The sequence below is a fragment of the Carica papaya genome, chromosome 7, assembly GCF_054855325.1.
Source record: "Carica papaya isolate Zhongbai chromosome 7, ASM5485532v1, whole genome shotgun sequence".
Classification (NCBI taxonomy): domain Eukaryota; kingdom Viridiplantae; phylum Streptophyta; class Magnoliopsida; order Brassicales; family Caricaceae; genus Carica; species Carica papaya.
The window spans coordinates 13,237,816-13,256,184 of record NC_142315.1 but is presented as its reverse complement, the minus strand read 5'-3'; the positions used below and the strand labels follow the sequence as shown (position 1 = coordinate 13,256,184).

General features: G+C 35.9%; 1 pseudogene; it reads left to right on the top strand.

Moving 5' to 3' along the window:
• Window positions 1–14,680: 14,680 nt before the first annotated feature.
• LOC148252980 (putative xyloglucan 6-xylosyltransferase 3 pseudogene) lies at window positions 14,681–15,380 on the top strand (annotated as a pseudogene).
• The last annotated feature ends 2,989 nt before the right edge of the window (window positions 15,381–18,369 follow it).

Here is an 18,369-nt window from a genome sequence, read left to right as displayed (position 1 = left end):
AATTTCATTACATATCAAATAACTGAGGGTAATTTGTTCTTATAAGAGATATTATTTAACATTATGTCCTTGTCATCAGGACACTCCCTTGTTTTCTCTCTTGATTTTTCTTGTAATGGAGCACCTTTAGCTATCGGCTGAGCAACCTTTATGCTCAATAGGCCATTGACTTTTTCTGCGGCCTTCCTTCTCTCTTATACTCTTCTTGAGTATTCATCAAAGGACCATTTAATTTTGACTTGATCTTCATGTGCCTCTTTTGGTGATAAAGGTGTAAGGACAAGATTCAGATTGTGCTTTCGCAATGAATGTCGATTGGTGTGGTCGTAATGTTGTACCTGTCTATCAAACTTCTAAGGTCTCCTAAGTATCAGGTGATTGGCATGCATAGGTACGATATCACAATACACCTCATCGTGATATTTTTTGATAGAAAATGGTACTATGACTTGTTCGATAACTTGGACTTCACCACACTCATTCAACCACCGTAACTAGCAGGGATTTGGATGTTTGATGCATGTTAACTCTGTTCTTTCCAGAATAGAGTGCTTGCCAAATTAGCACAGTTACCACCATCAATGATCATTCCATAAACTTTACTGTTGATAAGGTATCACATGTGGAATATGTTCTCCCTCTGCTTGTTGCCTTCACTCCTAACTTACACGTTGAGAGCTCTTCGGACAACAAAGACATTACTCCCAAGTGGAGCATCTTCGATGGATTGAGATATAGTGTAGTACCTATAAGAAAGGTTAGTGAAAATAATATATTCTCTCCCTCACATTCCCTCGTGTTTACCTTACAATCCCTCAATTGACAACTTCATATGTCGAGTTGAGTGTTTAGAATTAGAATCGCTTGAATTGGATCTGCACGTTAAGTCTTTATGACACAATAAGGAGCTCTAAAGGATTCTAATTTTTTCAGAAGCTCAGAAACAAGCACACAGAAAAAGAAATGGTGTGCCCTGTGTGTTAAGTAACTATAGTCGATTAGTCACTTAATAATAATAAATATTTTTTCCTAATGGAACAAAAGTAAAATGAGTAATAGAAACATAGATCACAAAGAATGACAATTCAGACTTATGCATAGGGATCTGATCAATTATGATAGATATAATCGGGAGGTGTATCTTCTTATACTACCCGCAATTTGTTGGATACGCTCTACGACCGGTCAAGTTTCTTTATGCAATGTTAATGCAGATTACAGAAATGCAATTCGAAAATTAAATGTGGATAGTGTGCAGAATAAAAACAGAAGGTTTTGCTCACACCAGTTAGGTGATATAGTTATCCTTTGATTTCTCAAAGGATTTTCGGTCCAATAAGGCAACTATTCTGCGTTTGTGATGTAAAATGAAAACAAGGTGCCAATTGCCTTATGGTGTGCAATTGAAATAATTTTATATTTTGATATGTGATTTTTTTTTTAATAATAACACGAACTACTTGAATTGAATGGATAGATATAAATTCAAACAGGAAGCAATACAAACAAATCAAAAATTAATTTGAATTGTTAATGAACAAATGCTAAAGCAAATAAAGATAGATTTGGGTTTCTATGAGCCAAAGTTTTGATACCTGATGACGCAGGAGGGTATGGGGAGAATCGAATCTACTCCTGAAACCCACTCAACGAATGTAATACTGATACTAGAACTGCTAAAATAACCTCTTCCTCTAATTGAATCTACAATCCTAAAAAGAAAGCAAAAATAAAGAGTAGGAAAAATAAACAAGGAAATGAAAAATACTACGGATTTACCAATAAATTGATCCCCACTCCTTGGCTCAACAAGACTTATGAAGACCTTTGCTTCTTGAAGAACTTAAAAAAGCTAATTTTAACAAAAATACTAAAAGAAGAAAAGCCGAAACTCTCAAGAATTCTCTCAAATTTATTCTCAAATGTTGTGTTTACATCATATGCGCAAAAACTTATTTATAGTATTTTACGGGCAAACTAGGTGAGTACAAAATCTTGTTATAATTAATAAAATAATACCCTACATAAAATTCTATCTTAATCTAGGATAAATACATAATAAAATAATTATTATATCTAAAAAAAAAACAAATAATCTTAAAGAATAGACTTATATTAAAATAATAATTAATTTAAATTCATATTTATCCCATGTGAAATCCATTCAAAACACATGTGAAAGTTAATTTTAACACATGAGTATTTTAAAAAGTGAGTCCCAAGCCTTTTTAAAAAATTTTAAAATAATAAATAAATAAATATTAAGTATTTTAAATATTTTAAAAGGAAAAAGGAGGGACCGACCGGTTTGGGCTACCTGGATGGGCCAGGTCGGTGGGTCCGCGCAGGTTGCACAGGAGAAAGTTCGTGGGAGTTGCGGGCTAGTGGGCTTAGGCCATTTTGTTGGACCGTCCGCGGGCCTTTCTTCGCGGGGTGCGCATGTTCGACCCTTGTGCTTGGGAGCGTGCAGTTTGTTCCGCGCAGGCCTAGAGGGCCGCGTGCCTGTTTGTGGCCTGTGCAGGCTAGGCCACATGTTCGGCGCACATGTGGGCCTCCTTACTCGGGCATGTGCCTTCTTATAATTTTTCAAGCCCATTAATCGTACTTGGACCTTAAGCCTTCTGGCTTTGACAAACTTGACCCATCTCTTGAAATAATTCCAATTAGCAAAGCGCTCAGGGATGAAATTACTTTCTTGTTCTGGGCGTAAGATTGCATATTTAGAACTAATTTTAAGCTGTCTAGAATCACATCAAAAAATTAATTTTTTGATAGTAAATATAAAAAATTACTTTAAAACTACAATTTTTTTATTTATGATTATAAATAGAAAAAAAATCTAAAAATTATCTATTGTACAATATTTATTATTATCATTTCTGTGATTTAAATAAAGTAAGTAAATAAATTTTATTAAGATCAATTTTCAGTTTTGATAATTTTTAAATAACTAAATAATTATGTATATTCAATCAACTTATCTATTTCAATCATACTCTTATTAATATATATCCGATCAATTTTTTAAAAAATGCATAGTCGCATAAATATAAGAGTTTTAAAAATATAACATCCATTAAATCACTCCAATTACAAATTTAACATAAATTAATCACTCCAAAATAACAAATTTGTCCATCAGAATAATAAGATTCATCCACTTTACTAATTATATATTAAACATCCAACATAGTTTTTCCAAATTTTCTAAGTCCATACGAGAGTTTTGCACTTTGGCAACAACAACCCTCCTTTTCAATTATCTGAAAAATGCAAAGAAATTAAAAAAAATCAAAGTCCACAAATTAACAAGTTTTAATATTCAAAATTGAGATTTAATATAAGTCATTACTTGACGAATGAAGCAAATTGCTCACGAAAAAATTACACCGTTCAGGAGGGCAATTCATGAAAGCATTAGCCATGTTTGGTTTGTCTAAAAGAATCATTTAAGCTCTTGTTTCTTGATGTGGATCAAAACCCAAATAAGCAACCTCTTCATATAGTTGGCTTGCTATAACAAGAACTTGAATGTTTGTTGCCATTTTCTTGATTGTATTTGCAACCAATCAAACTTGCTGAGCTAGATAATCTTCCTATGGTATCACAAACAAACATTTCGATTTCTTCTGCTTTTAAGAACTTTGTGATTTATGTTGGGGTTGCGAAGTAGGCGTTTTGGGTGTTTGAGCATCATTCACCGTATCCACACCGTCAAAATTGAAATTGCCACCTAAATTTTAGATAAGTTGTTGGTCAATCTCCTCAGCACTCATTACACGTTCATTGCCACTCCTCTTCCGTTGTCCTTCACAAGTACATACTGTCTTACAACTAACCCCGTCAGCTCTATCCTTTCTATACATTTCTAATATATTTTTATAATTTCACACATGTTTGTTCTTCAGTTTAGTTACTTCGGGTAGAGCCAAGGATGTAACGGCCCCAGAAATTTAAATGAAATATATGTATTAAAAATATCAAATGCGGAAGTGTAATAAAAATTTTGATTAGCATCCCTTACACAGTAACTAAAACGTACTCAAAACATGAAAGAACAAACTAACTAAAAGAGATACTCGAAATAAGAATTATAAATATAGCTATGGAGTCTTTAGGCGTCCCCTTCGCCGTCTTCCTGCGGAACGGGCTCGGGAACAATGTCTTCCTGATCTGAAATAGTTAAATAAGGAATGAGCTACACCAACCCAGTAAAGACATCACACTATCTCATCGTCACGAAAGTAAAGGTGGGTAGAAAACAAAATGACCAATGGAGCATAATTTATAACAAATTCTTTTATCAATAATAAAATCCTTTACTGTCCACTTACTTCAGTGAGATCCATGAAAACAACATATGAAAATAATAACCATACAATATTATGAAATCATATACACTTTATAACACAACATATATCACACATTTAAATTTCAATCATCAGGAAACAGATTTTCTCTTTTACCAGCCTACTAGTATCCCTGGGGATCCATAGGGGGTCCCCTCTACACGCGAACCATTAACATTTACAACTTGATTCCAGGGCCGTCCCCATACCCCGTCCGGTATGGGCGCCAAAACAATGAACCTCAATACTCCGTCCGGTATGAGGGTGAAACGGGCCGTCCCCATACCCCGTCTGGCATGGGCGCCAAAACACATAAGGTCTCCATACCCCGTCCGGTATGAGAGACCACGTTCCCGGTAGGGTTCCCTACGGACTCGATCCGTCCACCATCTCCCAGGATATCTAGTCAGGCTGTCCACATTATCCACTTATCAATTCACATAACTTTTTTACCTTTTTTTTTCTTAATATCAATCATCCAATCATACAAAACATGTAAACCAGTAATTGACACCAAATAAGACAATACAGTACCGGGTTTACCATAATACAAACCATAATAAAAGGAACCATAGTTCATGCATACGAGACCATAACATATTACATCAAACATCATGCTGCATTTAATACTGGAAATTAAATCGAACAATAACAGACCAACACTGTATCAGACTCGGGCTCCACTGGCAACCTTAATCAATTATGTATCTATAAGGTCACACAGTACAGTTTAATTATTTATTTAGCTTTAATACCGTGATAGGAAATAGGATGAGGGGTCCTTACTTGTTTTGGGGTTTGAATTCGACTCTACAGTGCGCGTACAGGCTGTCCCTAATTTTTCTGAATTTTTTTTCGAAAAACTGAAACGCACTACCGGTACTTGCACGTGTCCCAAAAAATTCCAAATCAGACTTAGGGCTCCTTTTGGCCAATATCGGAATTCTAGCACGGCGGCTCCACGTGCTCCGGTGACCAAGCAGCGGTGATTCGCCTCGGGTTGGCCGTTTTTGGCTGAATTCGGCCACACTTGCATCGGTCCCTGTGATAAAACAACCCTAGGGCCCTCGGTGGGCCAAAAAATCACGAAAAATTGAAACTTATCGGCGGCGGTGCTCTCGGGTGCGGCGGCTCCTTCGACGTGAGTTGCGTTTTGATGTTTGGCTCCGATCAACCTGTAGAGAAAAGAACGGTGATCACAGTGGTATAAAAATTGCATCAAACGGAGGCCAGGATGGGCCTCATCAGAGGCAAAAATCGAGGAGGGGCGCGGCGGTGCCGCTGGGCTTTGGTTGGGTTTTTCGGCCGTTTGGCCGGTGGTTTGGCTCCGATTTGGCCATAGGCGGACTCAGCATCGAAAAACGAGCAAGGGGGAGAAAATTTACCTCGATCGGCGGTCGAAAACATCCCCGGTGCGGCGGCGGGTGGCGGCAGCCGGCTCCTCCGGCGTCTGGTTCTTCTTCTACGGTGAGGCACTAGCGGCTAGGGTTTTTGTGGTCAGGTGTGGGTGGGGTTATTTATACCATTTGCTTTTTAATCTCAACCTTCTATCAAGATTAAATATGGACCGTTCGATCGCAATTTAATTGGGATTAAATCTGGGCCGTCCATCGCGATGTAATATGGGCCATCTGTGCCTGATTGAATCTGGGCCGTCCGTGCGCGTGAATCTGGGCTGTCCGTGCGCATGTTTGATCTGGGTTGTTCGTGCGCGCGGGAACGGATCTTGGCTGTCCGATCGCGCGCACGCGGATCGCCCATGTGGCCCGTCCCCTAGTCAGCGTTTCCTTGCCACGCGGCGCATCCTGGTTGGCCGGGGCTGCTGACCGGGCCGCTGACGTAGCTGCTGACGTGGTGCTGACGTGGCACAATTTTTCTAAATTGCGTTTTGACCCCGGTTTCCGATTTTTTTTTTCAAAAACACCCCCAGAATCCAAAATTTCACCCATTTTTACCAAAATCAATTTCAATTAAATCCAAAAAATATTTTACCCAATTTTATCATTATTATTATTTTTATTTTTCATTAAATTAAATCAAATTAAAATAAATTACATAAAAATAAAATAAATAAAAAATAAAAATAATAAAATATAATTTTATTCAACTTGGGTGTTACAAAGGATGAATTAATATGTTAATATTTAAATCGTACAAAATATTACAAATAATATGTGATAGACTAGGTGATTTACCTCTATTAGTTGTTGTCACACCTCTTATTCCACTTCAAATCTCTCAGTTTTTGTATTCCAGTCAAAACCGTTCAATCTATGTTTGAAAATGCTATACGATTTGAAAAATTGTCTTTTTAAATTTTTAATGCGGTTGTGGATTTGGTCTTTATCAAGGGTCGTGTTTGGAAATGCATTCCTCAGTTCTGCCACGATACAATTAATAGCTTGTGTGGTGAATGTCCCACTAGATATGCGGCCTAACAAATGTTGATTGTAAAAAATATCTATTAATACATCATCCATAGAATTTTTCTAATGGATAGTTTTGCTCCCTCCATCCGCAGATTTGTTCCTCCTTTTCATTTTCTAAAACAACACAGCACAATACCAACAAATATAATTATTTTCAAAAACAATAGGCAACAAAATATAATGTGATTACAATAAAATAAATTTTAAATTGTAGTGTTCAATTAAAACATTAATATTACACACAAGTCATAAACCATACAAATATTATAAACAAGATAATTGGTTCAAAATGTAATCAAGCATTGTAAGCAGCTCACATATCAACTGCTAAATTGATACGGGAGGGTATGGGGAGGATTGAATCAAATTCCTAAAATCACTCAACATATGCAATATCGAAACTATAACCGTTTAGAATAACCCCTTCCTCTAATTCAATATACAATCCTAAAAAGAATGCAAAAATAAAGACTAGAAAAATAAAATAAGGGAAGAAAAAATACTACAGACTTACCGATAAGTTGATCCTTACTCTTTGGCTCAACGAGACTTTTCATAACTCCTACTTCCCAAAAAAAATGAAGAAACTAATTTTAGCAAAAATATTAAAAGAAAAAAGCTTACCCTTTTAAGAATTCTCTCAAAATCGTTGTAATTAGGTGTGTTTACGATTTATGGGTAAAGACGTGTTTATAGCTTTCCAGGGCAATTTGGATACAAACTCTTGAGATAATTTAATAAAATAATACCCTACATAAAAATCTATTTAAATCTAGAATAATTACATAATAAAATAATTATTCTATCCCAAATAAATTAATTAAATAAGTTAAAGGATAGATTTACAATAAAATAATAATTAAAATATTCTAATATTTATCCCATGTGAATTCCATATAAAACACATGTGGAAATTAATTTAAAATAATAAGATAAATAATAAGATTAAAAATATTATAAAATAATAGCTTAGAATAACCTTAAAATTAAAAAATTATATAATTAATCCTTAATTTAAATAATAATAATCAAATAATGAGATGATAATTACTGTGAATTTTGTGAATTTGGGCTAAAAAATCACATAAGGCATATGGAGAAAAGAAGTTCAAAAACTTACCACTTCTTCCCCTCTCCCAAACACATCACACACCTCACTCGCACGCGGGGTTTGGGCAGTTGGCCCATTTTCCTCTCCCTCAGGTATGGGTCCACTAGATCAGGTCTCAGGATGCGGGCTAGCCTTTGGGTCTTCCCGATGGGCCTCGGTCGGCCCACCTGCAGGGGTGTGTGACATGGGCCACACGGCTTACTAGGTTGCGGGTTAGGCCCAGCAGGCCGGGTGGTGGGTCAGGTGACTTGGGTTGCCCACTCGCAGGTACTTCACCTCCATACACGGTCTTGGACACGCCATCTTCCTTGGGCGTGGGCTTTCTTACAATTCTACAAGCCGATTAATCTTACTTAGGCCTTATGTCTTTTGGTATGAATAAACTTAATCCATATCTTGGAATAATTTCAATTAGGAAAGTAGTTAGAGACAAAATTACTTTCCTATCCTAGGCATTCCTGTTTAGGAAACTGGAACTTAATTTTCTTTTTAAGTCGGAACCTACTAGATTCCTCTTTGATGTAGATTGACATCCTTGACACCAAATTTGGGCTATCTAATATCACATCATCCCCCATTCTTCAAAAATATTCGTCCTTGAATCTTGACCTTCATCACAAGGGAAAAGATTATTGATTACAGTAGTAAACACTTCATACCTCCCTGGCATGCTTGTTTTGTTGTTGATGTATGTCATGACTTGATTCACAATCTTTTTCGAGATCTGGATTGAATCTTTATAACTCATTTGTCATGGTAATTATTTATAAGAGGAAAATAGTACAACTATACAAAGAGTGGTTAAGGTCAAAATGAATCTTTCTGTAGGTAAGTACAATCAAACTTCCCCTTTCATAGGAGATATTCTTTAATATTATGTCCCGGTCATCAGGACACTCCTTTGTTCTCTCTCTCTCTATTTTTCTCATAATGGACCATCTTTAACTGTATACTGGGCAGCCTTTATACTCAATGGACCATTGACTTTCTCTGTTGCCTTCCATCTCTCTCCTACCCTTCTTAAGTATTCATCAAAGGATCGTTTAATTTTGATATGATCTTCATATGTCTCTTTTGGTGATAAAGATGTAAGGACATGATTCAGTTCATTCTTTCGCAATGAATATCGATTGGTGCGGCTGTAATTTGTACCTATCTATCAAATTGCCAAGGTCTCCTAAGTATCACGTGATTGGCATGCATAGGTACGATATCATAACATAGCTCGTCGTGATATTTTTCGATAGAGAACGGTACTATGACTTGTTCGATAACTTAGACTTTGCCACACTCATTGAACCACTGCTTAATGCATGTTAACCCTGCTATTTCTATAATAGAGTGCTTGCCACATTAGCACAGCTACCACTCTCAATGATCATTCCACATACTTTATAATTGACAAGACATCGTGTAACACCCTAAAAATATTTGTGCTTAATTCTATTGTAAATCCCTAATTATTCGAGCCCTGAGGCCATTTGAACTCCTTAAAATTTCTTACTTTAATTTCTGAATGAAATTTAATTTACGAATCTTCGTATTTATTGGTTTTTTAATTTAAATAATTATTAAAATTTATTTTAAAATTATTTTGATTTAACTTAAAAAGGTTTTAGGGACAACAGAGGAGAAAATGACAAAAAAATTCCGCAAAAAAATGCCCACAGGAAAACCTCCCTGCTCACGCGGGCCTCGCGCGTACCACGAGCAGCTAGCGTGCGACGAGCACCTATGCACATATCCCATCTGTGCGAGGTGCGAGGCACGTGGTTTGTGCGCATCCCATCATGCACAAATGGGCGCGCGGCTCTACACACCATGTGTGCGCTGCCCCTTTGACGCGAAAACCATCATGAAGGATATCTCTATAAAAGAGGAGAACAAGTAGAACTCTAAAGTCCTCGACGAATTAGGCTCAACAGGGAAAAATGCATAGTTTCCCGTAGGCCTAAAATCCCGAAGTCGAGCCTGCAAGCTTCAAGGATTTTTTAACTTGCTCGTCCAGGATTGGATCAGCAACACAATCGATGACGAAGCACAAACAGAGGTCGAAAGCCCGACATAAAGATGGAAGACATGTGCGACATGCGTAAATTATCTATGACACGTGATTGACAAGCCTGGCAATCCACCCGTACAGGTCGATAGCTCACACGTGTGAAGCAGTAAACGAGCGTGCAACGTGAACAACCCGCACGCCCCATGCGCCGCTTGCGCACAAGGCCTGAGTGGCATGTGCGCGGTCCCTGCGCTTGTGCGCAACTGGGATCACTTGCCCATTCGTAACTTGCGGCCTGGGATTCCCACTCTGCCGCGCAAGCAAAAAAGCTCGCAGACCAGCTCGAGCCCAAGGTCCAAACCCACTAGTCCACTATTCTCGCAATTGGCTTTCTGCTACACAATCCACACGGATCGGTTGGCCCGACCCATTTGGGTAGCCCAACCGACCGACCCCTCTTTTCCTTTATTTTAAAACATTATTTAATGTTTATTTTATTTTAAAACCCTTTTAAAAATGCATGGGACCCACTTTTTAAATACCATATATTCAAATTAATTTATACATATTTTTTTAATGAATTTCACATGGGATAAATATGAATTTAAATTAAATATCAGTTTAATTATAATTCTATCTCTTAAGATTATTTAATTAATTTATTTGGGATATGATAATTATTTTATTTTGTAATTATCCTATATTAAGATAGAAATTGTATCTAGGTTATTATTTTATTAATTATTTCAAAAATTTTGTACTCATCTAGATTGCTCGGGAAAGGCTATAAATAGACATTTTTTCCTATGATGTAAAATACACATTTGAGAATAAATATGAGAGAATTTTTTAGAGTTTCGACTTTTCTTTTTTTTAGCATTTTTGCTAAAATTTGTTTTTTTTTAAGTTATTCGGGAAGTAGGAGTCTTCAGAGGTCTTGTTGAGCCAAGGAGCGAGGACCAACTTATCGGTAAGGCCGTGGCGTCTTTCCTTTCTTTGTTTTATTTTTTTAATCTTTTTTTTTACTTTTCTTTTAGGATTGTGGATTCAATTAGAGGGAGGAGTTTTATTCTAACGGTTATTGTTTCGATATTGCATATGTTGAGTGGGTTTTCAGGAGTAGATTCGATCTTCTCCATACCCTCCTGCGTTATCTGGTATCAAAACTTTGGCTCCTAGAAAACCCAAATCTATCTTTATTTACTTTAGCATTTTGTTCATTAATAATTCAAATTAATTTTTGATTTATTCATATTGCATCCTGTTTGAATTCATATCTATTCGTTCAATTCAAATAGCTTGTGTTATTATTAAAAAAAAATTATATATAAAAAATACAAAAAATACCTCAATTGCACCCCATAAGGCAATTGGCACATTGTTTGCATTTTGCATCACGAAAGCAGAATAATTGCCTAAATTAGTGACCAATTATTTACATTGGGATTGATTGGACCTCCCTTTGTGCTTCGTCATCGATCGTGTTGCTAACCCAATCCTGGACGAGCAAGTTAAAAACTCCTTGAAGCTTGTGGGCCTGACTTCGGGTAATTGGGCCAACAGAACACTGTGCTTGTTTCCCCATTGGGCTTAATTCGTCGAGGAATTCAAAGTCCTACGCGTTCTCTTCGTTTATTGGGATATCCTTTGTGATGGTTTTCATGTCATAAACAATGAGGTGATAATTAACATATGAATTTTATAAATTTGGACAGAAAATTCACATGGAGCATATGGAGAAAAGAAGTCCAAAAACTTACCACTTCTTCCCCTCTCCCACACACATCACACACCCCACCTGTGCGGACTAAGGAAGCTCGCATGTGCACACGCAGCCTTTGAATCTTTGCGGCTTCATAGCCCGCCCAAGTCTCCTAGGCTGGGCCCGTGGCTGCTGCTAGGTCTGGTAGTCAGCCTGGTTTCCTCTCCTTCGGGGCGCGGGTCTGCTGGATCAGGCATCGGGATGAGGGTCAGCCTTCGGGTCTTCCTAATAGGCCTCGGTCGGCCTACCTGCATGGGCGTACGACATGGGCCGTTCGTTCTTCTCGGGCGCGCAATTTGCTAGGCCACAGGTTGGGCCTAACAGACTAGGTGGCGGGTCGGGTGACTCAGGTCGCCCACCCGTGTGTACCTCCCCTATACGCGCGGCCTCGGACACACTATATTCCTCGAGCGTCGGCTTTATTACAATTCTTCAAGTCCATTAATCTTACTTGGGCCTTATGTTTTTTGGTCTGAACAAACTTGGTTCATATCTTGGAATAATCCCAATTAGGAAAGTAGGCAGGGATGAAAATACTTTCTTATTCTGGGTTTTCTTGTTTAGAAAATTGGAACTTACTTTCCTGTTTGAGTCGGGATCTGATGGATTTCTTCATGATGCAGATTAGCATATTTGATACTAAATTTGGGCTATCTAATGTCACATCATATATGATCTCTAATAGCTTCTCATTTTTTATTTCCTCAATACTGTCCTTAATGTTATATGGATTTCATTCATTGGGAGAACTGTTTAAAAGTTCTTCATCAACCTCTACAAGACGTTTATCATTTAGATCATCTCTCCGTAAATAGTTGTGCAAAATGCAACAAACAAATATAACGCGATTAAGAGCCTTGAGTCGATAATAAGGTTCAGTGGAGCTTGAAATAATTGAAAAACGTTTCTTGAGAACTCCAAAGGCACGTTCAATCGCATTATGTAAAGAAGCATGACGAAGATTAAATAGCTCATGAGCATTGTGTGGTTGATTTCTTGAATATTCACTCAAATGGTAATGTTCTCCCCTTTATGGAGTAATTATTCTACCCTGTAACATGAAACCAGTATCCACAAGGTAGAACTTACCTATAAACATTGAATAAATAGAATTATTACTTTTTCTTCAAACTTATACATTATATATTAAAATTCAATATATTTTAATTATCTTTGAAATTTTTTAAAGGATCCTCAAGTTTATTTAATGCATGTTTTAATATTTTTGAATTTGATGCGGTCTCCTCTCACCCAGCTAGGACGTATGAAAATTTCAAATTGAATGTACAAGCTGCCAATATATTTTGTGTGGGAAAATCTTTTCTCCCACAAAACCTTGTGACATCATTTTTAGATACTTTCACACGTATATGTGTTCCATCAATCGCATTAACATAATTATGAAATTAATTACTCACTAATTAATTAAACTTATACTTATTTCAAAAAATTTAATTAAATTTATATGTTACGAGAAATAATTAAAAATTGAATAGCTTATAGATTTACCTTAAAAAATGAAAAAAAAAATCTAGGATTGTTGGCTATTTTTGGAGGCACTTATGATCCATCGGGCTAAGTAAGAAATTTATATGGTATTTGTACTATACATCATAACATACTATGGAAATGGTGACTTGTCATTTCTCCGGATCGTCGAAAATGCCAAGATAGGACTCGATTTCTCTCACTATGTCCTAATAAGTAAAGTGTCTTGCTCTTTCCTCTATAGTTGCACAAATGGTGGACTTAAGTTCACCATCTATAACTATTAAACAATATAAATTCATAAAAGTTGGAGCTCTCATCCTAATGATGTGCCGACAAAACTCACTTGAGACTAAGCTTTTCAAAAGCTTATCTCAAACTTTCTTTTTCTTTACTCGTAATTCATGAGTAAATTGAAGCTTTGTCCTTCTATGAACATAAATCACAACAAGTATGACAAAGTACCCCGCTATAATAGCTACATGTTTCCTAAGATCCGTTTTTCTTACCTTATGGGGAAATAAAAACAATACCAAAGAGAAGGAGAATTTTACCATATAAAGCAACAAAAAACAAGAATAAGTTTTCACAAATTTATCTTCAATAAAAAATTTTACTCAAAGAATGAAGAAGAATTTAATTTTGAAAGGCACTACAAAATAACATTTTCTCTATCTAATCGTAATTCACATGCATGTACAACTATCAGAATAACATGATTGCCAAAAGACAACATATGATATCTTACAAATAATTATCTCATATTCATCACCAAACTTGTAGGCATATGATATGTAACTTAAGGGAGAGGTCCTTCTCTTATATAGACTAATAAAAGTTTGATACCCATTCTTTAATTAAGACGAAATTCATGAAAAATCTCAAGGCCTCTCTTAAATAGTGTCCAAACACTAAAAACAAAGGCAATGAGCAAACAGTTGAGTACTAGAGCTTTGTCCTTTGCCAAATCCCCATTAGCTTCTTATTTTCTTCTTTCTCAAACAATCTCTCTGAAGAACTGGCTTTAATTTTTATATAGAACACCCCTTTAGATATATATATGGAACGAATTAAGGTTAATTTTCCTACTTAATAAATTTAGGATAAACCTATAAATTACACCTAGTATTTCTCGTAGATCATATCTACAAAAATGGTTCTTAAACATCAAGCTATCAAAATAACAATTTCACCATGTTTGATCTAAAAAATGACGTTACAAAAAGTATTTATAATACTTATATATAAAATATTAATTTTAATAAAAAGTTTAACACTAGATTAAACTATAAGTACAATCTTAAAAGACCCTCCATGCCGTATAATATTATATTACAAGAAATTGTATGTTAGTTAGCAATATAATTCTTCATCTTTTTAAAAAAATTCTAAGCTAAATCTGTAACATCCAACATTTACTAGAATTAACTTTGTATATCTGGGTTCCAGCTTGGACAACATGAATTTTTCTCCAACCGAACCTTTTCCACCAAATGAAGTACATGACATGCAAACTTAATACATTTTTGAAATGCATGCATGGGCAAAAACACTCATGGGGATCATTATTTATTAAAATCGGTTAAGAATAAGATTGACTATTGTAGGCTTCATGGGATAGAAATTGTGTATAACTTGGCCCATTTGGATAAGGAGTTTGCCGGGTATTGAGAAAAGTTACCTTTGATTAGGAAGTTAATGATGTCTCACTCGGAGGTAGAGTGGATTTGGTGGATGGACATTGATGCCTTGTTTACTGATATGGTTTTTGATATTCTTTTAGCAAAATACAGTAAATATAACTTAGTTAACATGGGTATCCTAACTTGCTATTCGAACAAAAGTCATGGATTGCTTTGAACACAGGGGAGTTTTCTGTTTAGAAATTGCCGATGGTCATTGGATTTGTTGGATGTGTGGGCACTAATGGGGCCAAAGGTTCTAATACTTGGAGGAGGCTGGGAGGATTTTGATTGTAAATTTGAAGGGGATACCAGCTTTTGAGGCTGATGATTAGTCTGCACTTATTTACTTGCTGTTTTCACAGAAGGTTCAATGGATGGATAAGGTGTTTGTCGAAAATTAGTAGGTATGAGGAAATGTTAGAGAAGTATCATCCAGGACCGGAGGATGAGAGGTGGCCTTTGTCACTCATTTTGTTGGTTGTAAGCCTTGTGGAAGTTATACAGATTATGCAGTAGAGAGGTGCTTGAAGAGCATGCATACATATTTGCTCTAATTTAACTATATAAGTAGTAGCATGCATATACAGGTCTCGGGATGCATGTGCAAACACATATGTGCATGCAACATAGGCTCACATACATGCAGCAACATGTAGGTGCTCAAAGCCTCAAGCAAACACAGTTTCTAGACATCACCATATTTCATCAAATAAATTCCAAAAAAATCAAAAATATAAAAACAAGCATCAATTTCTACTGTTTAGTGTTGGATAATGACAAAACAATTATAAACAACCTATTTTAAATTCAAATTTCCAAAAGATTATAATAAAAAAATAAATATAGAAACTGTTATACAATTTACTCCAGAAGAGAAAGATAAGATTAGTTCCTCTAATCACCTTCTACATAACTCTATTAACATAACTCTAATCATAATCTACTACATACCATAGCCAGACTTCCATACTTTTTTTTTCTTTTTTTTTTTATCTAGAGTGTCTATCTCGATGCCCTATTTTCCTCATCAAACTTTCATATTTTTTTCCTTTTTTTTCTTTTTTTTTTCTTTTTTTTTGTGGTCTAGAGTGTCAATCCCAATGCTCCATTTTCCTCATCTTTCTTCCGACAATATTCCTAAATACCTCTAGTTTTCTCCCTAATCTCCAGTACCCAGTTAGTCAAAAGGAACTTTACAAACCCTATTTACATTTCAATTTTCAATTCTTCATAAACAACCTATATGCATTTCAAAAACACAAATATAAAAACTAGAATATTCAAATCAAGAAGTAAGATAATCAATATTTACCTTGATTAAAAGAAGGAGAGGTGAAGCAAGATAACACAGATAGCATAATCGAAGAAGCGAAAACAGAAGAAGCAGAAGTAGATGAAGCAGAAGATGGAAGCTACGGTGAAGAAGAAGCATTTCAGCTTTCAAGAAAAAGAAAATTGGGGTTTTAATAAAGGTATAACTAGAATTAACAAAATATAGTGATGGTATAAATAGAAGAAAAATATGTTACCATAAAAAATCACCGAATTGGTGGTTTGCAAAATCTGCCAAAAAGAGGGTTAAAATTACGATGATATACTACCCAATAACTATATCATCTGTTTGGAAGTGAATCCAAACAAGACAAAACCATAATATTACTATACCGTACATTAATTACCTATAATCCAAATAAAGCATCAAAGACCACCTCTTTTTCATCCTGTACCAACCCTTGTCCATCAAGTAACAGCCTCTAGCATCGCAAGTGCCACTCCTAGCTCTGTAAGTGCCACCTCCAAATTCATCGGGGGCTAGTCAGGAGGACTTTAATAGATTGTGCAGAGTGATAAAGAGGTTGGCTATAATGATTAAGGAAAGGGAATTATAACGGGAGTCATCACAGTTTCAGACACAGACTACAGGACATGATGGAGTTGACACCAATAATATAGAAAAATTCAAGAGACTCAATACCCCTACCTTTAATGGGGGTTTTAACCTGCTAGTAGCAGAAGATTGGATTAAGGAAATCAAGAAATTGTTTGGAATGATAAAGGTAAATGCTGAACAGAAAGTGCAACTGGTCATCTTTATGTTGAGAGGGGCAGCAAAACAATTGTGGACTCTGAAAAAGGGAGCATTGATTCCTTCCATCACTTAAGAGATTTTTCTAGAAGCATTTAATGCATAATATTTTCTAGATATTCTCAGACTATATAAGGAAGCAGAGTTTGCAGATCTTTGTCAAGGTAAACAATCTATGGCAGAATATACCAAAAAGTTCATAGATTTGGGACACTTTGCTCTAGAAGTAATAATGAATAAGCTAAAGAATCCTAGGAGGTTCAAGAAGGGATTGAGACTAGAACTATATCATCAGGTAGACGTGTTTGCACTACTTACTTATCAGGCATCCTGGAGAAGGTCAATTAGTGGAGACGATTCACAAAAAGAGTTAAAGCATGCTAAAGGATTTTCGGGTTTCAAGAGACTTATGCGAGTGCCTAATCAGCCGCACAAGAGATAGAGAATGATTCAAACTTTAGCCATAAGTAACTCAGTCACTACAAAGAGTTTAGACTGTCTGTTTTGTGGTAGAAACCATAGACATCATCCTTGTGCTACGTTCAATCATGGATGTTACACGCAACACTTAGTTCGGGACTATTTGAAACCTAGAGAGTCCCATAAACCCATGGTCTAAGGCAGAGTATATGCTATCACGACATAGGATATAGAGGCAACACTAGACATCATCCAACGTATGTTTTCTATATCTAAGTGTCTTGCAAGAGTCTTAATTGACCTCAGGTGCACACATTTATTTACTTCACACATATTTGCACCTAGACTAAAGGTCGACCTTGTTCCCTTAAATTGTACGTTAGTGGTGTCTACACCGACAAGCAACACTTTATATGCTAATGTAAAATTAACCTTTTATAGTATGAATTACAGGTAAAGAACTAGAGGATTTAATCTTGTTGGAAATTAAGAATTTTGATGTAATTTTAGGGATGAACGAGCTAGCAGTCTATCATGCTAATGTAGATTATTTTCGAAGGGAAGTTGTATTAAAAATCCCTAATGAAGAACCTTTTACCATTTAAAAGCAATTGGAAATTTATGCTAAGTATTTGGTTAATGTTAGAGAAATAATGATACGACAACTAACAAATGAAATTGCAGTAATCATTAAGTTTTGTATGTTACTATGTCATAATTAAGACTAACACATTTATACAGAACAAGAGTGTATAGACTATGCTTCAAAAAATACATGTGGTTAGAGATTTCCTTTATGTATTTCTATATGATCTGCTAGGGCTGCCACCTAATAGAAAGGTGGAATTTTGACTTGAACTATGACTTAGAATGCAATCTATTTCAAAGGTACCATACAGGATAGCAAGGACTAAATTGAAATAAATGAGTAAACAATTATAAGAGCTACTAGACAAAATTTTCATTCGGCCTAGTGGATCGTCGTGGGGCACACCAGTACTATTTGTGAAAAAGAAAGACGGAATGGTGCGAATGTA